Source organism: Meles meles, chromosome 20 (genome assembly GCF_922984935.1).
Source record: "Meles meles chromosome 20, mMelMel3.1 paternal haplotype, whole genome shotgun sequence".
Lineage (NCBI taxonomy): Eukaryota > Metazoa > Chordata > Mammalia > Carnivora > Mustelidae > Meles > Meles meles.
In genome coordinates, this window is record NC_060085.1 from 29,100,414 (window position 1) to 29,114,718 (window position 14,305).

The 14,305-nt window shown below is 40.0% G+C and overlaps 1 protein-coding gene across 8 annotated transcripts in view; it reads right to left on the reverse strand.

The window, feature by feature from the left end:
- FHIT (fragile histidine triad diadenosine triphosphatase) overlaps positions 1-14,305 on the reverse strand; it is a 1,485,305-nt gene that overhangs the window by 859,178 nt on the left and 611,822 nt on the right. The window contains exon 1 of one of the 8 annotated variants that reach the window (XM_045989795.1): positions 4,763-4,786. The exons of the other annotated variants lie outside the window; for them this stretch is intronic. The gene's annotated coding sequence lies outside the window, so the exon portion shown is untranslated. Of the gene's footprint in view, positions 1-4,762; positions 4,787-14,305 lie in introns of those variants that run through there. 8 annotated transcript variants of the gene reach the window in all.

Genomic DNA, 14,305 nt, shown 5'->3' on the forward strand with positions numbered 1-14,305 from the left:
TCAGACACTTTCCTTCCTCTACAAGAGAGTCTATCTCCTTCTGCATTTGGATTTCTATAGAAAAGCAGGTATTTGCCCACAAATGTCGCAGCCAAAGCCTGGTCCATCTGCAATTTTTCTGCCTATCTCGGATCCCGAACTAAACACCCACAATGAGATGATGAAGGAAAAGCCAGAGTGTTGCAAAAATTTGACTGAAAGACTTGTGCCCCCCAACCCCGCCAAACACCCTCCAGTGTGAACTTCGGTTCCCTAGAAATCTGCAGCGACTCTTTGCGAGCCGAGGTCTGACCTGCAGGATCTAGAGCAGCTCCAGGAAGCCGGAGAAGACACAACACACAGCTAGCTCTCTCTGGGCTCTCCGGAACAAGACGGAAAGGGCAGCTGCCCCCAGGTCAATGCTGGAGAGGGGAGGGGGTCAAACAACTCTCATCACCGGATTCTGACCTTTCTCCCACTAGACACAGAATTGGAGATTCTCCCCTCGGTGATAAATTCATTGTGTCTTCGTTTACGTTTTGCGCACTTCTCACTATTGTGTCCAACTTCCCAATAATTAAAAATGATCTCAGTCGCTGGGAGGGTGAGAAAGGGCAAGGAATCTGGGAGCTTTTAAGACTTCCAAGCCTCTCCTTTTCTGCTGCCTTTCTCCTGTTCTCTCACTTTCTGCCTTTCCTTGAGGAGCAACAAAGGAAACAACTCCAGCAAAGCCACACAACCCTGAGATGTAGCTCACAAATTTGTCAGCTGCATCTTTCTATCTCCTCCTCCATCTGTGCTTTTCACCTTACCTTTTTTTTTTTTTAACCATAACTCTTTCTATTGACTTCGAGCATAGCTTGGAACAACACTAACCAGTGTTGTGTCAGCATAGAACGGTACTACCTGGACATTATCTGGTGATGGGGCACAGCTGAAGAAGGCACAAGGCTCTCAGGAAAGCCGTCAGCCACAGCTGAAAACAAGGTATTGTGGAGATCCACGAGTTCTAGACGCCCCTTCTAATTCCTTGAGAATCACAGTTGGGGTTGGGGGTGGGGGGAATGGAAGCAACTGCAGGATGGTAAACAGTCCATCCTTGGAGAGCAGCGCCAACTTTGACTGCACCATGATCCAACTGATCCCTTTAGAACAGAAGAGTTACTTAAATGTGTAGCCCTGGACACCCACTATTCCTGAGTTAAAGACAAAGCTCTATCAGTTGACCTACAGAGGACCCCTTGCTTATCTCCTCTCATTCCTTCCACCTGTGACAGTAAGAAAACTCAGGGAAGACATGCCAACCCAGACCTGCCTCCTTCCATCTGAAAAAAATGAGCCGCTGCCTCCTCGATGTTTTATCATGGTCCTCTTCACACAGGGTCCCCCTTCCTTACGCGCTTGTCTCTCCAGGTGGCTGTGAACTTCTTCAGTTTAGGAACATTGCTGTCTCATCCTGACAGCCCCAAGAACAGAGATGAAAAACAAAAGGGTTTGATAGAGTGGAGAGCGAATGAATAAATGAATAAGGTTTTTCTAAAACTGTCTGCAAAAAATTTACCTTCTTGTAGGTAAGTCGAGACATACCGTAAAATACAAGAGATGAAGCAGTAAGTGGTAAAGACAAGAATAAGAAGTACAGAACGGGGGGGAACCTCTGGACTTGGTCAAAAATGTAAATGGCAAGCCTGTTAGGAATGTGAGTAGTAATCAGATGTGGACAGGTGCATAAACAGAGATGAGAAGGTTCTGTTTGGGGGAAGCAGTGTCTAGGTTCAGGGTCTGCTGAGATCCAGATGCCCAAAGACCTTCAACACCAAACAAAAGATTCTTTTTTTTTTTTTTTTTTTTTTTTGGTCTGGACAACAGAGAGGATCTTACAAAGACAATTAAACTGGTGGCCAAGATGGACTGGAACTGGTGTCAGGGAGACCCATCATTTGGCAAAACTGTTTACACAGCAGCAGAGGAAATCTTTATCAGCTACCCGTTTTAACCAAACAAGATTTGTACTTGAAAGAATAAAAGAGTTAAGACCACCGCACGAACAAGAATTAATATTCACAGAGAACAAACGGCATTGGAGAGAATTCATGGGTCAGACAGGAACTTGCAAGTAGAAAGCCTAATTCAAATTTTCTGAGAGATTCAGGAAACATTCCGGACCTGTAAGTTAAGAAAAGGTGGTGTATCCATCAGGAAATAGATGCATTCTTGACAGCTATATAAAAAGTCTTAGACTAAAGACATGGGCCAGGTAAAACAAACAAACATGAATGATGACTGGTGGGGCACCAGAGATTAGCAACAAGGAGGAGCCATTACCCCCACAGCTGAAGGAACAAGGGGAGGAATCTTGTTATTCAAGGCGAGCTCGTGCTACCCATGGAGGCCAAGCCAGAGGGAGCCGCAGGAACAGAAGGACACAGAGGACACAAGGCAGAAGACAGGGATAAGAAAGGTTCTGACTTCATTCTCTGCTCTCACTGCAGACATGCCTCCCGCTGCGCAAACCAGCATGGAAGCGGAGGGATGCGGGACAGGGAACAGTGGAGAAGGGGCCTTGGTAAAACAAAGCTTAAATGACACAAGAAGCTATGGAAAGAGGAAAAATCCAAGTGTGAGGGGCCAGAGGGTCACTGGAAATGAAGAATATCATTGATAAAACTAAAATTTTTTTAAAATGTGGAAGGCAAGGTAGAGAACATTTCATAGGGCAAGAAGGAGAAGGAAAATGAGAGACAAGTCAGGAAGCATGGAAGAGGGGTCCCAGAGAGAGCTCTTCACTACTGAATGCCAAGGGTATGGGGTACGTGTCTCAAGATCCTCTGGGGGACCAGCAAACAGGAAGAAATGAATCCTGATCTTCCTTTAGGATTCCATAGCGCGTTGTGACAAAAACAATTCCTTTGCCCCTGAGTCCTTGGAGCAGAAAGGAATCTGGGGCAATCTGTTCCTTTACCACATCAGAAAAGTAGCTTTTTTGTTTCAAAGGTCTGTGGTGAGACACAATTCCATGACGTTAATCAATTTATTTCAATTGAGAGCGAAACACAAATGAAAGGTCTCCATTTCGGAAAAGGCCATGAAAATGTGAAGACGTTATTATTTCTAAGCTGAGAGGAGAGGTGAGATTCTCTGCCTGGCACATTTCAGAAAGGTTCAATCAGCCAGGGCAGGGGAATAGATTTAAAATAGAAAAGTAATGGGAAAAGGGCTTTCACGTAACAGAGTTGGTGACTGATGAAAAACCATCCCTCTGGAGCCAGCTCTATTAATACCCATTTCTTGCAGGCAGTTTGGAAAGTTTGAAAACCTACGTAGTTCTCATTTCCTAAAGCTTCTGAGCCTAACTGCATCTTTGTATCCATACATAGATTTGTGTATGTGTATACACACACATACACACACACACACACATATATATATACACACACACATAGGTCTCATCCAGTGAAACAGATAGCTGCATATTCAACTTGTAGATCACCATCTTCAAATAGAGATCTAAATTTGGAAAAACATCTGTATGCTGTTTTTCAAAGAAATAAAAAGGAGAATATTGGCCAAAAACCATAATACCCGACTCACTGATTCATTCATTTATGCAACAGGTATTTATTGGGTATTCACCTGATCATAAGCCTAAGACCTAATACTTCATGATTCCAGCCCTCTCAAATGAACGCTGAGCTAGTTCAGGGAGCAAGTCCTCCTAAGCCAAATTTTGGAGCTGCATTTCAGCAGCGATTTGAAAATCCAAAAGCATAGGCTTCCTACATGTCTAGAAATTACCCCGAACCCCCTCCCTTTAATTTATCCCCTTACGGTTAGGTGCTCCATGCTCTCTTGTAGGTCAAAAATAACAGGGATGATTTAATGCCTTATGACGGTCCCTTAAATATCTAAATTATGCATAGTCAGATGAAAGCTGCTGTAGTATTTTAATAAAAGCACACTAAATAAGGCAGCTGGTAATAAATCTCTTAATAAAAATGTAGTCAATGGTGCATTTAATTCGATCACAGAGTCCACTTTCAAATAATCCAAAAATTGGATTTTTAAAAAATAAGATGCAAACACCTCTCTTGTGCTGTTCTTAAGAAATGTATTTGCACACTTAGAAGACATCCGTGTTAAGAGGCTTTCTTGCATATTTGAATTTGGCTGGAAAGCTTTGTTATTTGTTTCAGTTAAATGATTATACATAATTGTCCAGCCACCCCAGGACATTTATGAAAACAAGATGTTCTGTCCTAACGAGGTTAGCTTTAGAGTGACATTCGAATCATGAGATGCCTCATTAGCTGCTAGGAAAACAGACTTCAATCTTCTGCTTTCCCTTTTCTAATATTAGCTGGCTAACAATTCAATTGATTCAATAACTCCAGGTGACTCCAATTTCACAGCAAGTTCTTCCAAAGGCTAAAGGGAACACTTTAAGTTCCTAAAGGCTTGACACTAAGTTTATTTACATAACTTTGTACGGCTCTAGCTCAGCATCATGCACCAAGGGGAGGAAGACAACGGAAGGAAAAAAAATTAAAATATATATATTCATATTTACATAGATGAATCCTGAGCATTATTTTAAGAATGGCATATATATATATATATACCCCAAAATCTGTTTCTGAGCATAGAGAAAAGACATTTAAATACACAGAAAGGGACAGAGAGCTACAATCGGTTTAAGCGGCTAGTTGATATTTACATTGTCTGCCCTTTGTCATTTAGCCTATAGTTTAAAATGAAGAAAAAAAATCTTATTCTTTTAAATTACCTCCACGATTTCATTTGCTGGAAAGCAGCCAGTTTAATTTCTATCACATGTAGAACACACTCTTTTCCATGAGGAGGGCATTTTAAGACTAATGTAAAAGAAAACAAGTTGAGAAGTCAATATAAAACAAAACAATTCACTCAAAAGAGAAAATGGGTCATGTGGATTCTTATGTTAATATTCCAAAATAAATTAAAAAATTAACAAGGGCAGTCCTACTCCATTACCACTGAAGATGGTCACAGAAAATTGATATGGATATGCCTGTATTTATTTGTATAGACACGGTTCCAATTTTCCTTTTGACTGCTGGGGAATGTTAATTCCTAGAACACATTTCCTCGACGTCCTCTTTTATATACCAGGTCTTTGGACATGAAATTAGTTCCAGGCAAAGAAATAAAATACTCAAAAAAGGAAAGTGGTTTTATGACCTGACCTTTAATGTTATTTTAAGAGACACCGTCCTGGATCCTTGACTCTGGTGTCCGTGCATCCGTAATTATCCTTTTACCCATCTCTTGAGGTCAAACAGGGGCGCCTGGGTGGCTCAGCGGGTTAAGCCTCTGCCTTCAGCTCGGGTCATGATCTCAGGGTCCTGGGATCGAGCCCCGCATGGGGCTCTCTGCTCAGCGGGGAGCCTACTTCCTCCTGTCTCTCTACCTGCCTCTCTGCCTACTTGTGATCTCTCTCTCTGTCAAATAAATAAATGGAATCTTTAAAAAAAAAAAAAAAAGTAATGACAATCTTGAGGTCAAACAGATTTGGATATGGAAAACTTCCAAATCAGAAAAATGATGCGTACATTGACTAAGTTAATGCACTGCAGAAAGGATCGTCCTTTCCTGGAAATTTCGAAGTTAATTGCTATAGGTCGGCTAAAGTAAAATGACATACATATATACATAAACACATAAATATGGATTGATATACATTTCATGCACCTATATACATACATATACACACACACACCGATCTATAAATATATAGTCGACTTTTGGTTTTTGGTTTTTGAATTTGCAGAGTCTGTCTTACATTACCTAAACTATTACTACAGCTTGGGAAAAACTTGAAATGTGAAAACTGATGCTGCCTTATTTTATTTTGAGGAGGGGAAATTTTGGTGTATCTTCCAGAATGGGGAAAGGAGCCCCTCCAAGTCAGCCAGACTCTTAGGAGAACATTAACATCTTGAGATTTCTAGTAAATTAATGGCCCAGGTAACAAAATGCAAGGAACTCTGGCCAGTCGCTTACTCACTCGGTTGGATCTGGCCACTTCTCCATGTATTCCCACCACACTAAATGGAGCATGAGCCATTTGAGTAATGAGTCAGAAAACGTTTAGCAGCCTCAGTGCAACAGCCAACGTGATGCTTAAGATAAATTTCAGAGGTATTAGGGTAGTGTTTTCTTTTCTGCTCTAGGCAGACCATCTCTCTCACTGGTGATGAACAAAATTCTTCCCTCCTTCCCAGGAGACAGAAGCTGGATCATCTGCTATCTCAAGGTTCATTCCAGCCCTAAGATGTAAAATTTCAAGCAAAAACAATTGTAAAAGGCAAAGGCAATGTATCATGGTGTGCCCTAAGCAAAATGTGTATTGTGAAATGCTGTCTGATGAATTCAGTGGTCACTTTATGGACAACCTCCCCCTCAAGCATTACACATCCTTGCTAAAAAGACAATGCTTAAAGCAAAAAAAGAAAAAAAGAAGAATTTTAGAATTCAGTGGAATTAATGTATCATCACATTTTTTTTAATTCCCATGCCTACATATTCACAATAGAAATTACCATTAGACTTTGAGTTTTAATCACAGTTAACACTGTTAGCTGATTTTAACTTATTTCTTTCCCACTTCCGTTTTAACACTGAATGCTATTTTATCCTTCTGGTTAATCTCAATGTCCTTTTTCACCATCCAGTGGTAGCACAAAGCCAACCACACAATAGTTGTGTGTTGCCAAATGACATCAAGAAGGCAGTATAAAATAATACACAGGACTGCTGGTTTGAGGATTAAAAGCCCTGAATTTGGGGCACCTGGGTGGCCCAGTGGGTTAAAGCCTCTGCCTTCAGCTCAGTTCATGATGCCAGGGTCCTGGGATCAAGCCCCACATCGGGCTCTCTCTCTCTCTCTCTCTGCCTGCCTCTGCCTACTTATGATCTCTGTCAAATGGATGAATAAAGTCTTTAAAAAAAAAAAATCCTGAATTTGAGTACTGTCTTGGCAATTCACTGCCTTCCAAGCTCAGGCAAGTCACTCCTTCAGTGCAGTAAGTTTCTTCTGCTATAGGGTCCATCTCGCATGACAGTTCCCATCAGCCAGTTGAAGGTGTCTGCAGTGTGGACAGGATGCTGAGGGATGGAGTGCCACGCTTGATGAGTGACAACGGCCACGGGTGTACTACAGGGGAGTAGCATCAATTGTGCCTTCTATTTGCCATTCATTGAGTAGAACACTGCTGCTCACTTGTGCATACAAATCGCTGGGCATTTTTCTTTAATGCGGATTCAGACTCAGTGAGTCTGGGGTGTCTGGCTGAAATGACACATTCCTAACAGGATCCCAGGTAATGCTGATGCTGCTGAATCAGGAACACAAGAAGCAGGGTAAGGTCCCTTGCAGCTCCTGCTGAATACACACACACACTCTCTTCCTACTTTATGTATGTGAAAAGGAGCTTACCATACGCTACAAACAGTGATAAGCACATTAAATACGTGATCACCCTGATTTCTCAACCACATCCCCTTGCTCCCCCCCACCCCAAAAGGTAGCTAGCTCAAAGTTTCCAGGGAAGGAAATGAAGATTTTAAAAGGGTAATGAATTTTCCTACCTTCGCAAAGCTGATAGGCAGTGTGATTTGATGAGATTGGAACCCAGGGAAACTAACCTGGTGAGCACCCTTGTTCTTGGCCTCTAATATACATTGTCTCAGTATCATCTCAACACTGGAGTGCTTGCTTAGTGCCAGCCACTAGGCTGTTTCATACATATTATATCTTCCTCTTTTCTTAACAATCCTAGGAGATGGGTAATATCATTATTTTTATTTTACAGATAAGAAAATTAATTAACCTTCCTTCAATGGCATCAAACTCAGTGAAGCTATAGCAATTCCTATTTAAGTAAAAGATTAGATCAATAAAATATTGATAATGAACTAAACACAAGGAACAGTATGCTAATGAGAAGAAAATTTAGCAGCATGTATATTCACCAGGCTAAAAAAAAAAAGCATATGGCTATCAGCAAATGTATAGAAAATATGCTCTTATAAATTCATACCCTGTGAATCCATTTTTGACAGCTGAGTCCAAATGCCTCTGTGCAGGTTAGCCATGAGGTTATCAGAGTCCAAATGATCAATGGTCTCAGACAAAACCCATTGGTGGGATTTACAGTTGTAGACATAACAAAGATTCATTTCTTATCCCTCTTTTGCTACCTAAAAGATCCTTCTTTATTAACAAGCTAATGAAATAAGGTTGTATCAGTAAATTTCCCCAGAGATGAGACTCCGATACAAGCAGTCGACAAGGATGCCATGTTATGCGTGCTTAAAAAGACCAAACACCATAGACACATGAGCACAGGATTTTTGCATTATTCTGTTTAAGGACAAGTTTAAAACCTAAAGGTTTAAAGCATGATCCTGAACCTTGGCTGCAGGCTGCACTTTGGAATCAAGTGTGTGGAGGGGACATAAAAATTAGTAAATAATACATGCATACATATGTACATACATACATATTGATGTCTAGATCCCAGCCCCAGAAATTTGGATCTAATTGGGCTGAGGCCCAACCTAGGGATCAGGATATTTTAAAGCTTCTTGGTTTTTCTACTGTATAACCTAAATTGAGAATGACTTGATTAAAGCAATGCCTGTACTGTGGCAGGAGGAAGGGGAAGGTGGTGAGCACAAACAGCTGTCAAAGAAATGAATGTCTAATTAGTGAATGTCATCCTTAGAGCAGACTGTGCAGGTACTCAGATAGTGGGAGTCTTTCTCTCCTGAAGGTATACTTAAATTTCATAAGCAGGTATATTGTAACAGAAAAGAACCTTATAAAACATTTGCTAGTCTTTATGACCACAATTATTTTCTCCCCTTACCAGAATAGTTTCCATTAGAGGGCAGTCTCTTCTTGGGAAGAAATGAATGGAGACACTTAACCTTCTTACCTGACCAAAGTTTAAAATATTGGCAGAGACTGTTAACACTTGAGTGCTGAGAAAGTTGAGTCCAAAGAAAAATAGGGATTGCTCCAAGCCATAAACAAGTGAATTTCCTTCAAGACAATTTCCAGGAGATGAAGTATATGGGGCGAAAAAATTTGTATTGTATGTCAAGATACTGTCAAATTAAATATTTATATCTGTCTGCAAAAAGTAAAAGGATAAAAGCTTACCCCAAAAGATAAATATGCACATGCATAGAAGGCCCTGAGGTGTACAAACATAATAATAACAACAATAAAAGTAACATTTATTATATGCTTACTCTGTGTCAGATTCCTATGCTATGGAATTTTAACATTTGATTTGATTCTCAGAACAATTCTATATTTTATACATGAGATAACTGAAGATGCAAATTGTTAAAAGAAATTTGTCCAAGACCATACATCGAATAACTGGCCAAGCCAACTTTTGAACCCCATTTGTCTGACTCCAAAGTGAAAGTTTTGTCACCACCAACAATACTCCTTTACTGTGTCAGAAGCAACAGGGCCCTTGTGATCATGAGACCATGTAACTTAGAATACATCAGCATAAGAAAGCATGAACCTCTTCATATTAGGCTATCAACGAAACTGAAGGAAAGGTAATTTGGGCAAAGTGAGACATTTCTTATTTTCTTTACTCTTTCATATTTTAAGAATTTTCACAAGCTGTTTATGGTTCCCCTCATTTTCTTATGCAACTCCTCTCAACCCCATTAAGAATGAATTTGGCGTTCCTACGGCTATGTCTTCAGTCACTGTACAGAACCTTGAACTAGCTGGTCACAATTCCTCAGAGACTTATTTCCTAGATCAGGGGTTGGCAAACGTTTTCTGGAAAGGGCCAGATAGTAAATATTTCAGGCTCTGGAGGCCCCACAGTCTCTACTACAACCACTGAACTCTGCTGGTGTAGCATGAAGGCAGCCAGAGATGACATGATGATGTCGATGATAGACGATATGAACAAAAGGGCAGGGCTGTGTTCCAGTAGAACTTTATTTATGGTCACTGAAACTATCATTTTCATGTGTCACAAATTCTTCTTTTCTTTTGATTTTTTTCAACCATTCAAAAATGTGAGAACCATCCTTAGCCCACAAGCCACACAAAAATAGGCAGCAAGCTGGATTCGGCTGATGAGCTGTCATTTGCCAACCCCTGTCTTAGATGATAAGATGTCCTATGTTAAAGGCATTGGCCATGATGCAAAGTTGTTGTCATGTTCAAAAATGGCAATAGCTCCGTGCTTAAAAAAGCAAAAGTATCCCCAGGTACTGGCTTGTCAGAATCACTTGCCTTCCCTAAAACCCCCTTTACTATTAACCACAGATTCTCTCTGTACCAAAAGTATCCCGGTTAAATCACCAGCCCTCTAATAACCGACAACGGCAAATAACATCAACTTTTAAAAGTTCATCATACAAAATTACAATGTATTCCCTCTTACAAACACTTCTTGAGAAAGGATTCTAGAATTTGGGACCTGAAAGGGATTTTAAAGATCTCAAAAGGCATTCTTCAGAGTTTTCAGGTGCCTTACAAAGATCTACGGAAACCCACAAAACGCCCCTAGGTAAGAAATCTACTATATGGCACAACATGGTGGATGGACCTAGAGGGTAGATGCTAAATAAAGTAAGTCAAATGGAGAAAGACAAATATCATATAATTCTACTTGTATGTGAAATCTAAAAAATAAAATAAAAAGCAAACACATGAAAAACAGAAAGACCATAAATACAGAGAACAAACTGATGGTTACCAGTTGGGGTGGGGGTGGACAAAATGGGTGAAGGGGAGCTGGAACTACAAGGTTCCAGTTAGAGAATGAAGAAGTCATGGGAATAAAAGGTACAGCTTAGGGAATATAGTCAATGGTAGTGAAATAGCATTGTATGGTGACAGATGGTAGCTACACTTGTGGTGAGAATAGCATAATGTACAGAGTTGTTCAATTACTATGTTGTACGTCTGAAATTAATATCACAGTGTGTCAACTATTCTTCAATGGTGGAAGGAAGGAAGGAAGGGAGGAAGGAAGGAGAAAATCTAGCCAAGGTGTACCATAGACAGTTCCCAGCAGCTCATGAGAACTGCTTGTTGAACTTTTGGTGTTTTGTGAGCCAAAGGCTGATAATCCCAAATTGTCCAAGGTGGGAGGTTTTATACCACAGAAATCCCCAAATCTGCCAATGTTGCATATCAGGATTGTTTTTTTTCTTTCCCTCTGAGACCCAGTTGTTAAAACATTTATCAGCATACCACTGCCCGTTTACCCTCTTCCAACAAAGAGGCTCCTCTTAGGTCTGTTTTATACACACACTCTTCTCTCACTCACCCACTAATGAAAGTTGAGTCCAAAGAAAAATAGGGATTGCTCCAAGCCATAAACAAGTGGATAAGGAATCAATCACTGTTTTGTTATCATCCTTAAATTATTGTTCCCTCCATAATCCCAAATGTGCTCTCATTTTATATTAAATATGGTCCATTGGAGACAGAAGAATTTAAACATTTAGCCTACAAAAATGTGTTGAAACTTAATACCTCTCTAATTATATATGTTCTTCTAGCTTGGATAAAAGAGAGAGAGAGAGAGAGAGAGAAGAAATGACAAGGGACCACACTCCATTATACAACTGTGATTCCAAAAGTGATATTTCCATTTCTGCATAAATGCTAGCTAATTACCCACCAAGCTCCAACCCATTTCCTTATTTCCTTCCTTTTGCTATTGCAGAAAGAAGATCCTTCCGGTGTGATACCTAGCAATGCTCTAATGCTCCTGTACTGTATGTGTTTGTTTTGAGGCAGGAGGTTCTCTGATTATTCCTGGTTCCCGGTCTCACTCCACCAAACTACATGAGCCCATAAACCTAATCTAAACAAATCATTTTGAATTTACTTGTTCTACATTTGCTGCCTTCATCTTGGTTTTGCTTCACTTCGGGCATCAACAGAACCGTTTTAGTACAACCCTTTCCCTTTCACTGTACAAGATTAGAAAATAAAAAAGAACATTTACAACTGCTACTTGAGCTGGAATATCTAAAAGGGGATTATATCCCTATTTGTCAGCAAATATGAAAACAGTTCATATAAGAGTAAGCTGAAGCTGAGTGGTCTCTACCTATTTCTGAAATGCATTTCTCTCTAAGGTTTAGAAAAGAGTACCCAGGACTCAAATGTTCCTGAGACTTTGCAACAACAGATTCGTGCATAATCAGAAATGTACAGACTTTAATAAATCTACCTCTCCAATCTTCAAAAAGCAATTTTTGGAGCCAGACACAGATGTATTTTGTTAAGAGTTCGATTGAAACTCTTTACATTATATAACCATGGCAAAATAACCTGGGGTTATTCATACACGGTTTTAATTATTTATCTATGGGCTCACATGGTGTTATTTTTCATTCAGATCCATAGCTAGTTACACATTCTGCAGCAAAATATTTAAATGAAATTCTGGGACTCAAAAAATCTTGTAGGCAAGGCAAGAAAGATCTATCAGTAGTCTGTGAATTGACATCACGTACCTACAAATGAAACCAGCCTTCGTACTCAAATGCACATCTCAACCTAAAATTAATACTTCAATACATATCCCTGGGGATAAAAATACATTATATGTTTATAGAAAAAAATAAGAAATAAATAAAAAAATTTAAATGGAAAAAAAAATACTTCAATACATAAATTCTAACTCCAGTTGCTTTTCAAGAAAAACCTTCCAGAAACCAATTTTCTCTTCTTCAATCAGTTCACAAGTAATGGAGCAGATTCAGTTACCTAGAGCCCTTTCATTGTCTATAAAAATATTTCCCAACTTGGGTCCTGTGGAACACAATTGTGGGAGATATCACCGTTGTTTTACTATTTTTTTTAAAGTTTCAAATTTGAGTAAGTCTGGGAGATGCTGGGTTTAACCAGTTTTCTTGGGGAGATCTAGGAGCCTTCCTATGCTAATATTCTTTGGGATTCGACAAGGAGGGCATTATAATGGACAGAGTTTTCCATGCATTTTAAATCAAATTTTAAACCTTCTTCCCATGATGTACTTCAAGAAACAAGTGTCCCCTGAGACACACTTTGGAGAACGCTGGTTCAAAAGACGCAGCTGGGGTTTAAATATGAGTGTCAAAATGGGAGCACAAGAGAGGAGAGAATCATCTGAGGTCCCTCTGCTGTGAGCACACCAGCAGCAGTAAAGATGACCCAAGAGAGCCTGCTGAGTTCTTCCACACCCATTTCCAGATCCCATCAAAAGAAGGAAGCACCCTAAAGGGGTCAGGATGGGAGATCAGCAATCCCATAAGATAAACTCGCCCCGATCTACTTGCTAGTTCCCATGACTTACCATTTACTCATCCCAATAGTCAGATGTGTTCTAATCCATCCAACTTCAAACTTGAGAATTTTGAAAACAGACTGAACTTCACGTGCAGCTAAGGCGAGTCTGCTGGAGGTGAAGGAATGCTAACATCCTGCCGCAAATGACAAATTTAGAGACATGCCTTCCTGACATCTAAGCTCAATACAAGAAAAGTAATTACCTGATATTCATTGGGATAAAGAAAGGGGTTTGCAGAAATGTTTTGTTTTGTCCCTAGAGCCCAGAAGTAAAAATACAAGCCCTTAGAGGCCACGAAGTTCAACTTTTTCATTTCACAAATGGGAAAACGGAGGCTCAAGGTATTTCATGGTTTGATCGAGGTCAAGCAAGACATAAGCTAGTGGCAGATTTGGGAGTGCTACTCAGATCTCTCGACTAATGGGTCCATTCAGCTAAAGGAAGTAGCTGACAAGCCCATGTGATTATCTCTGTCTCTGTTTCTTGCTCTTTTATGAAAAGGCTTAGCCACCATTTATTGAGCTTCTGATCAATGCAGGCGTGGTACTAAAGCATTTATAAATATTCTCTTATTTTATCATCTGACCGTGGTAATGTTGTCAGTTGTATCTTTATTGTACAGCTATCACATGGAGAAGTGCCATGCTATGTCCAACATCACACAGCTCGCCAGGTATAGAATGTCTACAGGGAGGCAAATCTGCTTAACTTCAAAACTCATACACTTCCCTCAACTTTCTCTTTTTTCCCATTCCACCCTTCTGCATTCCCTCTCCTTCCAATTTCCATTTAAAAGCAGTTGTGATAAAGGAGTACATGCACGTGAATGTTTATAGCAGCAATGTCCAAATAGCCACACTAAGGAAAGAACCTAGATTTCCATCAACAGATGAATGGATAAAGAAGATGTGCTATATATACACAATGGAATACTATGCAGCCATCAAAAG